We start from the raw sequence: 10283 nt of genomic DNA, 5'->3' as shown, positions 1-10283 counted from the left end.
GAACTTCACTCTAGTAGATTTAGCCAATAGTAAATGCTTTCATGTGGAGTTGATGTCACTGCATAAGGTCATGAAAGGTAACATCACAGAGTTTCAGTTGAGATTATGAAAGATGAATTCACATCTGCGCCCTACAACGTCTCACAACACATCTCTGTCTTGTATTGAGAATATCTCTCAATTATGACATCATTGAGACTGATACTATCATCGGATATGTTTACAATACAGGACGGAGATGTGCTGTGCGACGTTGTGGGGCGCAGATTTGAACTCTATGAAGACGAAGGCTAAGGGGAATATGCCACTGGTGTTGTGCCTCATGTTTTGGTTTAACAAGTGCGTGAGAAGGCAATCGTTGAGGTTAGTTTTCTGAGTTTCGTCCCTATGCGCATTGGGCGACTAGTGCGCAAGACCTTTGTGTCAGGAAGGCAAAGGAGGGGGAATGAGAAAGAATTTTGGGTAGACTGCGAAGAAGTTGAGGCTATAGAAGTTGTTGTTACTTGTTGGCTAATGGCTAGGGATGTTAGACATTTAGAAACTCAAGCACATTGAAATCAATGGCATATAGAGGAATATTTTTAAAAATTGGATTGTAGACTTAGTAAAATTTGGACATTCCTTTAAAGGATTAGCAAAATTAATTAAAATATCATTGAATTTTAAACATGATGGGATTGTAATTTTAGAAAAAATAAGACAATCCTCAATAAATTGTAATATTGGCATCTTTGGACCTTCCTTGACATTTTGCATCCAATAGGGTTTCTAGAGTCTAAATATTCTTTCTAAACTTTTTTAGCAAGAGCTTCAACACACAATACAAAAATGTATGGAGAGAGAGGATCACATTGCCTAATCCCTTTGAAGGGGTGAATTTCTTGAGAGTGCCATTAATCAAAATATGGAAAGAGGTAGACTCAGGGGCGGTAATTTTTAACCCAACCTGCTCAACCCACCCAACCCACCCATTTCTTAGCGGGTTGGGTCGTAACTTTTAATACTGGGTTCTTAGCGGGTGGGTCAACCCAATAACAAAATTTTAAATGGGTTGGGTGGGTTGGGTCATGGGTGTCCAACGGATATCCATCAATTAAGGATTCTACTTTTTCATCATTTGTTTATATCTAAGAGAGAAATCTTGACAAATTTCTCTTCCTCTACGAATGACAAGTCTCCTCCTCTATAACTCTAAAATCTGAGGGCGACAAGTCTCCTCCTCTACAATTTTCAGATTTGAGGGCGATAAGTCTCCTCCTCTACATATTTGAAATCTGAGGACGGAAAGCAGGGGCGGAGCCAGGGGATGGCAGAGGGGAGCCATGGCCCCCCCCTATGCCTTGAAAATCCTCATAGTAATTATTTAAATCCCACATATATTTTGCCCCTCTTACCCATGTTTCTTATCTTTTGGCCCCCCTATCCATGTTTATTACGCTTTGGCCCCCCTCAATAAAAAATCTTAGCACCACCCCTGGCGGCAAGTCTCCTCCTCTACTAATCTCTCCCTCCCTCTCTCTCTGGACCAAAACCCTAATCTAGTGGTAGTTAGAAGTGTAAAATGGGGTACAATACGGCCCGTGGGTGGCCCGCACAAAGTGTGGGCTGTGCCGTGCTACCCCCCAGGGATAAATTGGGGGGTTGGCTCGGCACGACCCACGGCCCAGGCCTGTGCGGGCCCATGTTGTGCCGTGGGCTGGGCTGGCCCGTGGGCCGAGCCTTGGGCCGGGTTGGGGCGTGCATCAGGCCAAAGCTATTTATTTAAAAAATCGACAAAAAAACTTCAAATTTTAATTGTATATGAATTTTGATGTATAAAATTGCTTATATATACAATAATTAAATAAATTAGTATAATAAAAGAAAAAAAATTATTTTTTAATATATTATTATATTATTATAATTTTTATAATATTATAAAAAATATATATGGGCCGTGTTGGGCCGGGCCCCAAGCCCAACACGACCCGTACGATCGTGTCGGGCCGCGGGCGAGGGTGAGGGAGGGAGGGAGGGAGGAAGAGGGTGATGGAAATCAAATGCCGCTACAACTCTTTGCAGCAGTGATGAGAGAGAGAGAGAGAGAGGGCGAGACAGAGAGAGAGAGGCGTTGCTGAGAGTTGCAGCGGCGGTGGCGGGAAGTTAAGAGGAGAGAGAGATGGAGAGGGTGAAGGGATGGGAGATCCATCATAAGGATGGCCGAACCCTACAAGAAGTTTGGGCAAATTTTCAAAAATTTCTTTACTCCCATCTAGGAATCCTATTCCCAATTTAGAAAACTGCATTTTCAAGGTTCGTTCTTGTAACCAAACCCGACCAAATCTGAAACCAAAATAAGGGAGGGATATACCTGATACGGAATCCACGCAAGAATGCTCCTCCCAACGTAGGTGTTCACGCGCAAAGAATGTACCAAATCCTTCCTCCACTGAAAATGACACATCTTGGGATGAGGCATGATCAGCAGGTAGTTCTTCACCAAGAACTAATGATTCTTTAGCAAGAATCGAATGGGACAGTGAGCACAGCTTCTAAATTGTTCCTTCTGGAAAGAAACAATATCAAAATCGAATCTTGATCAAATCCAAGAACTGGAGATCGAACAGGGTAGGGTGGCAAGAACAGGAAGAAAAAGAGCTAAAGGCAAGATCATCTAACTGAGTTGTCTTCTCCCTGTATTGAGTGAGTGTATATTCAAGGTTCACCCTACTCTCTTATTTATAGCCTTTCCTAATCTCCTTAGGAGTTTCCTGATCCAAATCTTTTATTTGGATCTACACTCTTTAAGTGATAAGGATAATCCCTTATCTTATTTGTAGATATAGATCAGCCTTCCTAATCAAATTAGGAGTTCCTTTGATCCAAATCTTTATTTGGATCTGGACTCTTTAAGTGGATAAGGATAATCCCTTATCTTATCTGCTGATCCAAATCCCAGATCCACCCCTATTTAATTAATCTAATTAACGCAGTTCCAAATGGACTTTTAGGCCCATTAAGCTTTCACGCTCACTTCCTCTTTAGTGCTGGCTAGTTTGACTCTCTTTGTATGGCGTGGGACCCTATCATTGATCTACACATCAGCCACGTGGGTTCAGCCTATCCTCTGTTACAAGGCCTGGCCGAATTCACTACTGAATACAATGAACCCCTGAGTTCATCACTATGGGCTCTTAATGAGCCTAACATTTACACTAAATGGTCATTGGGTCCAACCATCTTAAGAAGGCTCAAGGTCTGTGGACAGATGCAAGATTAGCCCATCAGGTATAACCCTCAATGGTTTTACACTTAACCTCTCAGCCCATAATGATCAAACACTGTCCGACAAGAGAGGACCTCTCCCTCGGCTGCAAGGTGCAGTGCTGCACTCTCTACTCACATGGATCCCGGGAACTAAAACTTTTTGCGAACATTTTGAAACCATAATATATATATATATATATATATATATATATATATATATATATATATATATATATATATATATATATATATATATATATATATATATATATATATATATGTATATCTCTATATAAATATATTTTGCAAAAAAAAAAATCAACGGTTGAAATCAACCACCGGTAGTTTAGATTTCCATCAGAGAGAGTGCATCCCCGATCATTCACTTTGTCCGACAAAGGAGCTGATCCTGTCACTATGATCACCCACTCAGATGAATTCTCGGACTGTCCCAACATACCCAGGTTTTGATCTCTTCTAAGGATCTCACTGATTGGCATATCAAAGATAGCCCAGTCTGACACCTAGTGCAGTATCATAATCGAGTCTAGGGGTCAGGTGTAACATTCCAGTTTTGTCCATCTATCTCTAAGGTCTAGGGCAAATTTGGAATTTTGGTATGGTTCAGGGTTTCAAGAAAACTCACACTACATGTACCTCAGGTCTCACCCTGATAGCTGAGACAAGCCACCCCAACCAACTTGGCGGTACATCAGTGTCAACCTTGGCAAGATAAATCTCCTAAGATCTACCCAATGACTGTGAAGATTCTAAACTAATACGAGTCTCATATGTGTCCAGTTTAAGGGTATTATACAGAAACACACCATAATAACATGAATCAAATATGTAATTTATTGATTTACAATAAATGTCATAATGTACATCATGTTGATTGGAGCTAAGGGCATACACTGTCTAACAACTCCCACTTGCACTTATGTCCAATTAGGTATAAGCCAGAGTCCCATACTTTCCACGTGTTTCTCAAACACTTTCTGTGTTAGTGGTTTAGTCAATGGGTCTGCTACATTTTTTGCTGATGCTACCTTCTGAACCAGGACGTCCCCTCTTCCAACTATCTCTCGTAGTACATGGTACTTCCTCTCGATGCGCTTTGACTTCGAGTGGGCTCATGGCTCCTTAGCCTGAGCAGTGGCTCCAGTGTTGTCACACAACAATGGAATGGGTGATGTGCTAGATGGAACTACTCCTAACTGCTGAATGAACTTCATCCATATGGCTTCTTTGGCAACTTCACTTGCGGCAATGTACTCGGCTTTGGTTGTGGAATCTGTAGTGGACCATTGTTTGCTGCTTTTCCAGCTAACTAGACAGGACCCCACCGTAAAGATGTATCTAGATGTAGACTTTCTATCATCTGGGTCTGACTGGAAATCGACATCAGTATACCCAAGGATATGTAGTGAACTACCATCGAATACTAGACAAAACTCTTTTGTCCTTTGAAGGTATTTTAGTATGTTTTTCACAGCGGTCCAATGCTCTTGTCTTGGGTTAGACTGGTATCTACTTACTACACTCACGGCCTGAGCAATGTCTGGCCGAGTGCACAGCATGGCATACATGATACTCCCTACGGCAGAGGCATAGGGAACTTCCTTCATGCCCTCAATCTCCTCAGGTGTCTTGGGAGACATACCCTTGGAGAGAGTGACTCCATGCATGAAAGGAACATTTCCTTTCTTGGAGTTCTCCATACTGTATCTCTTGACTATTTTGTCAATATAAGTAGATCGGGATAGTCCTACTATTCTCTTCGATCTATCTCTATAGAGTCGAAGTCCCAAGATATAAGAGAATTCTCCAAGATCTTTCATGGAGAATTGTTGCAAAAGTCATACCTTCACCGTAGTCAACATTCCTACATCATTCCCAATGAGTAGAATGTCATCTACATAAATAACTAAGAACATAACCTTATCCTCACTGGTCTTCCTATAAACACAAGGCTCATCCGGATTCTGCTCAAAGTCAAACTGTTTGACAGTAGAGTCAAAACGAATGTTCCAGCTCTTAGAAGCTTGCTTAAGTTCATATATGGATCGATTGAGTTTGCATACCATGTGTTCCTGACCTGCAACTATAAAACCTTGTGATTGCTGCATATACATATATTCAGTAAGATCTCCATTCAAGAACGCGGTTTTGACATCCATTTGCCAAATCTCGTAGTCATGGTATGCTGCTACAGCTAGCAGGATCCTAATGGATTTAAGCATGGCCACGGGTGAAAAGGTTTTCTCATAATTGATTCCTTCTTTCTGAGTGTACCCTTTCGCCACAAGACGAGCCTTGTAGGTCTCAACCTTACCATCGGGGCCTTTCTTCCGCTTATAGATCCATTTGCAACCAATTTCTTTTACCCCTGGGGGCGGATTTACTAGAGTCCAAACTCCATTGGTCTCCATTGAGTCCATCTCAGCTCTAGTGGCATCTACCCACTTCAAGGAATCTATGTCCCACATAGCTTCCGTATAAGTCACGGGATCCTCCTCACTGGTCGTGGCTTCCACCAAGTAACTTTCTTGGTCATAGTCGTAACGAACTGGAGGTCTGGATTCCTAGGTAGATCTCTTACGTTGGTTATTAACTAGACCTTGTGGGACATCTCTCACTACTCCTGAGCTCTCCTCATCAAGAACAACTTCCTAACAATGATTGTTTATGATCTAATCTTCCTCCAAGAAATGGGCATTTCGATTACAAAACACATTCTGCTCTCTTGGGTCATAGAATAAATACCCTACATAGCCTTTTGGGTAACGTACAAATAGACAATGACTGGTTTTAGATTCAAAATTTTCAGCACTTGTTCTTTTAACATGTGTTGGACAACTCCAAATCTTCAAGTGTCTCACACTTGATTTCCTATTGGTCCAAAGCTCATAGGGAGTCTTCGGAATGGATTTGGTTGGAACCTGGTTCAACACGTATATCGTTGTCTCCAATGCGTAACCCCAAAAGGATGTGGGTAATTTCGAGTGTACGAGAAGTGATCGGACCATATCCAATAAAATTCGGTTCCTCCTCTCTGACATATCGTTTAACTGTACTGTAGCAAGATGAGCTAGTTGTGATACTATCCCATTTTCCTTTAAGTAGTCACTGAATTCATCAGAGAGATATTCGCCTACTCGATCTGATCGAAGGGCCTTAATGTGTCTCCCTAACTGTTTCTCGACCTCTTGTCTGAACTCTTTGAACTTTTCAAAGGATTCAGACTTGTGTCTCATTAGGTACACATAACCATACCGAGAGTGATCATCGGTAAATGTTATAAAATAAATGTGTTGGTTACATGTCCTAACATTCAGGGGATTACATACATCAGTATGTATAAGGTCAAGTGTGCCTGTAAATCTTTCAGGCTTACCGTTAAATGGTCGTTTCGTCATCTTACCCTCAAGGCAAGGTTCACAGGTTGGGAGATCTTCTACTATTACATACATCACTCATCTCATGAACTTTCACTTTGGCCTCTGTCAGACAAGGTTCATTGTCATTTTAGGTTAAACTTTTTTGTCCAATGAGTGTTTACCCATCATATCCGTGAACGCCAAGGTACCATGAAAGAGTATTCCATTTTATGATAGGCCCCTCCCACATCGGTCTATGACGCCCCTATCATCTTATGAAACAATCCAACAGATCTAGTAGCAAATAGATAGCCCAATTTTATGGTACATCTCCTCATTACTGAATGACCCATCTTCATACTAATGATGGAAGGCCTTTAGAGAGTTCATCATATGAATCTCCCTATCACATGTATTCATATTTCAATGGAGGGAACAAAATATTACACCCTAGTTTTATTTAGGTCAAACAAAAGTGGCTCCCATTGACTTTCTCAAAGCCATATTTAAATGGGCCCTAAACAGCTAGGGTTCCGCACGGTTCCTCTTGGGGAGGAAGCTGATGTGGGGCCCATTAAATGATGAGATCATCCAATGATCTTATGGACACCATGACAATGATGTGCATTCAGCCATAGTGTGCGAAAGAGCCACTATCGAAAGAATCATGGGCCAAGTACTTATGTTCCATGTATGTAACACATTACACTTCCATACATCACATGCATGAAATAAATTGATTCAATCAATTAAAATATCTGTAAAATCCTTAATTAATTAGATTAAATTAGTATCAGCCCAACAAAGCACATAATGTTATCATATAACATTATCTAGGTACATGGGTTGTACAGCAAAAAGCAATTCGGCCCATGTAGCTAAATTAGGGTCGATTCAATTTTATCATATTAAATTAGGTTTTATAGAGGTGGGTCGAATTAAAACTTGAAGTGGGCCATCAACTCTCTGGCCTAAATCGAATTAGGGTAAGAAAATCCAACCCCATCGAACCAATAATTCAGTCTAATCAGTTTGGACCAAATCTGGTGTAAATCGGCCAAGTTTTGGTGTTCAAATCAAGATTTAATTCAAGAATAATGATCTGAAAATAAATTAATTCAAGATAATCAAATTATCAAGAAACTAAAATTAGAGGGCTGCACTGTGATTTTTCTTGGATATCCTGCAAACCTGCAAAGAACAGTTAATCATAGATTGCAGAATTAATATATGCAAAATCGCAGATCGCAGAACTTGTTTCTGCAAAATCTTCTTCTCCTCTGTTGCATGCTCCAGCAATCTCTAGATGGAAATAAAATAGAAAAACCTAATTTTTTCTATTATTACATCACATCGAATTCCTATACAATTTGTCTAAAATTAAAAAAAAAATTATTTACACACCAAAATTGAATAGAAAAGAAACCGTAAGGTGCACCAATCTTGTCACCAAAAAGATTCGATCTCCATCACATGTGCAACCCAAAAATTCAAGAAACATTCACAGAACAATTCTATAAATATTAGAGAATAATAAAGATTTATTTTCCAAATCATCTGCCCATTATCTGGGAACCAATTCCCAGAAAAAACGTCAACTGCGCAAATTGGGTAGAACGCCTTCTGCCCATTTGCGTAGATTCATATCTGTTCTAATTTGGTTCAAGACTTGAACCTGACTTTGATACCACTGAAGGGATGGGAGATCTATCATATGGATGGCCGAACCCTGCAAGAAGGTTGGGCGAAATTTCAAAAATTTCTTTACTCTCATCTGGGAATCCTATTCTCAATTTAGAAAACCGCATTTTCAAGGTTCGTTCCTATAACCAAACCGGACCAAATCTGAAACAAAAATAAGGGAGGGATATACTTGATACGGAATCCATGCAAGAATGTTCCTCCCAACGTAGGTGTTCACGCCCAAAGAGTGTACCAAATCCTTCATCTACTAAAGATGTCACAACTTGGGATGATGCAGGATCATCAGGTAGTTCTTCACCAAAAACTAGTGATTCTTCGGCAAGAATCAAATGAGACAGTGAGCACAGCTTCTAAATTGTTTCTTCTGTAAATAAACAATATCAAGACCAAATCTTGATCAAATCTAAGAACTAGAGATCAAACAGGGTAGGGCGGCAAGAGTAGGAAGAAAAAGAGCTGAAGGTAAGATAAGTCTAACTGAGTTGTTGTCTCTCTGTATTGAGTGAGTGTATATTCAATGTTCGCCCTTCTCTCTTATTTATAGCCTTAAGGAGGCAATTTCCTAATCTCATCAGGAGTTTCTTGATCCAAATCTTTATTTGGATATGAACTCTTTAAGTGATAAGAACAATCCCTTATCTTATCTACAGATAAAGATCAGCCTTCCTAATCAAATTAGGAGTTCCTTTGAGCCAAATCTTTATTTGGATCTGGACTCTTTAAGTGGTTTAGAATAATCCCTTATTTTATCTACTGATCCAAATCATAGATCCGCCCCTATTTAATTAATCTAATTAACCTAGTTCGAAATAGGCTTTTATGTCCATTAAGCTTTCAAGCTCACTTCCACTTTAATGCTAGCTAGTTTGGCTCTCTTTGTATAGCGTGGGACCCTATCATTGATCTATACATCAGCCACATGGGTTCATCCTAGCATTTGTTACAAGGCTTGGCCGAATTTATTGTTGAATAAAATGAACCCCTAAGTTCATCACTATGGGCTCTTAATGGGCTCAACATTTACACTAAATGGTCATTGAGTCCAGTCATCTTATGAAGGCCCAAGAACTGTGGGCAGATGCAAGATTAACCCATCAGGTATAATCATCAATGGTCTTACACTTAACCTCTCAACCCATAATGATCAAACACTACCCGACAAGAGAGGACCTCTCTCTCGGCTGCAAGGTGCAGTACTGCACTCTGTACTCACATGGATCCCAGGAATTAAAACCTTTTGTAAACATTTTGAAACCATAATATATATATATATATATATATATATATATATATATATATATATATATATATATATATATATATATTTTGCAAAAACAAATTTCAACGGTTGAAATCAACTGTTGACAGTTTAGGTTTCCATCAGAGAGAGTGCATCCCCGATCATTCACTTTGTCCGAAAAAGGGGCTGATCCTGTCACTATGATCACCATCTCAGATGAATTCTCGGATTGTCCCAACATACCAGGTTTTGACCCCCTCTAAGGATCTCACTGATTGACGTATCAAAGACAGCCCAATCCAACACCTAGTGCAGTATCATAATCGAATCTAGGGGACAGGTGTAACATTTCAATTTTGCCCATCTTTCTCCAAGGTCCAGGGCAATACTGGAATTTTGGTCCCGTTCAGGGTTTTAAGAAAACCTACACTGCATGTACCTCAGGTCTCACCCTGTCAGATGAGACAAGCCACCCCAACCAACTTGGTGGTATATCAGTATCAGCCTTGGTAGGATAAATCTCCCCAGATCTATCCAACGACTGTAAAGATTCTAAACTAACACGAGTCTCATATGTGTCCAGTTAAAGGGTATTACACAGAAACACACCATAATAACATGAATCAAATATGTACTTTATTCATTTACAATAAATGTTATAATGTACATCATGTTGATTGGAGCTAAGGGCATACACTGTCTAACAGAGGGAG

Source organism: Nelumbo nucifera, chromosome 4, assembly GCF_055504915.1.
Source record: "Nelumbo nucifera cultivar China Antique chromosome 4, China Antique-T2T, whole genome shotgun sequence".
NCBI classification, from domain to species: Eukaryota; Viridiplantae; Streptophyta; class Magnoliopsida; order Proteales; family Nelumbonaceae; genus Nelumbo; species Nelumbo nucifera.
Note: the sequence above shows the minus strand (reverse complement) of the source record.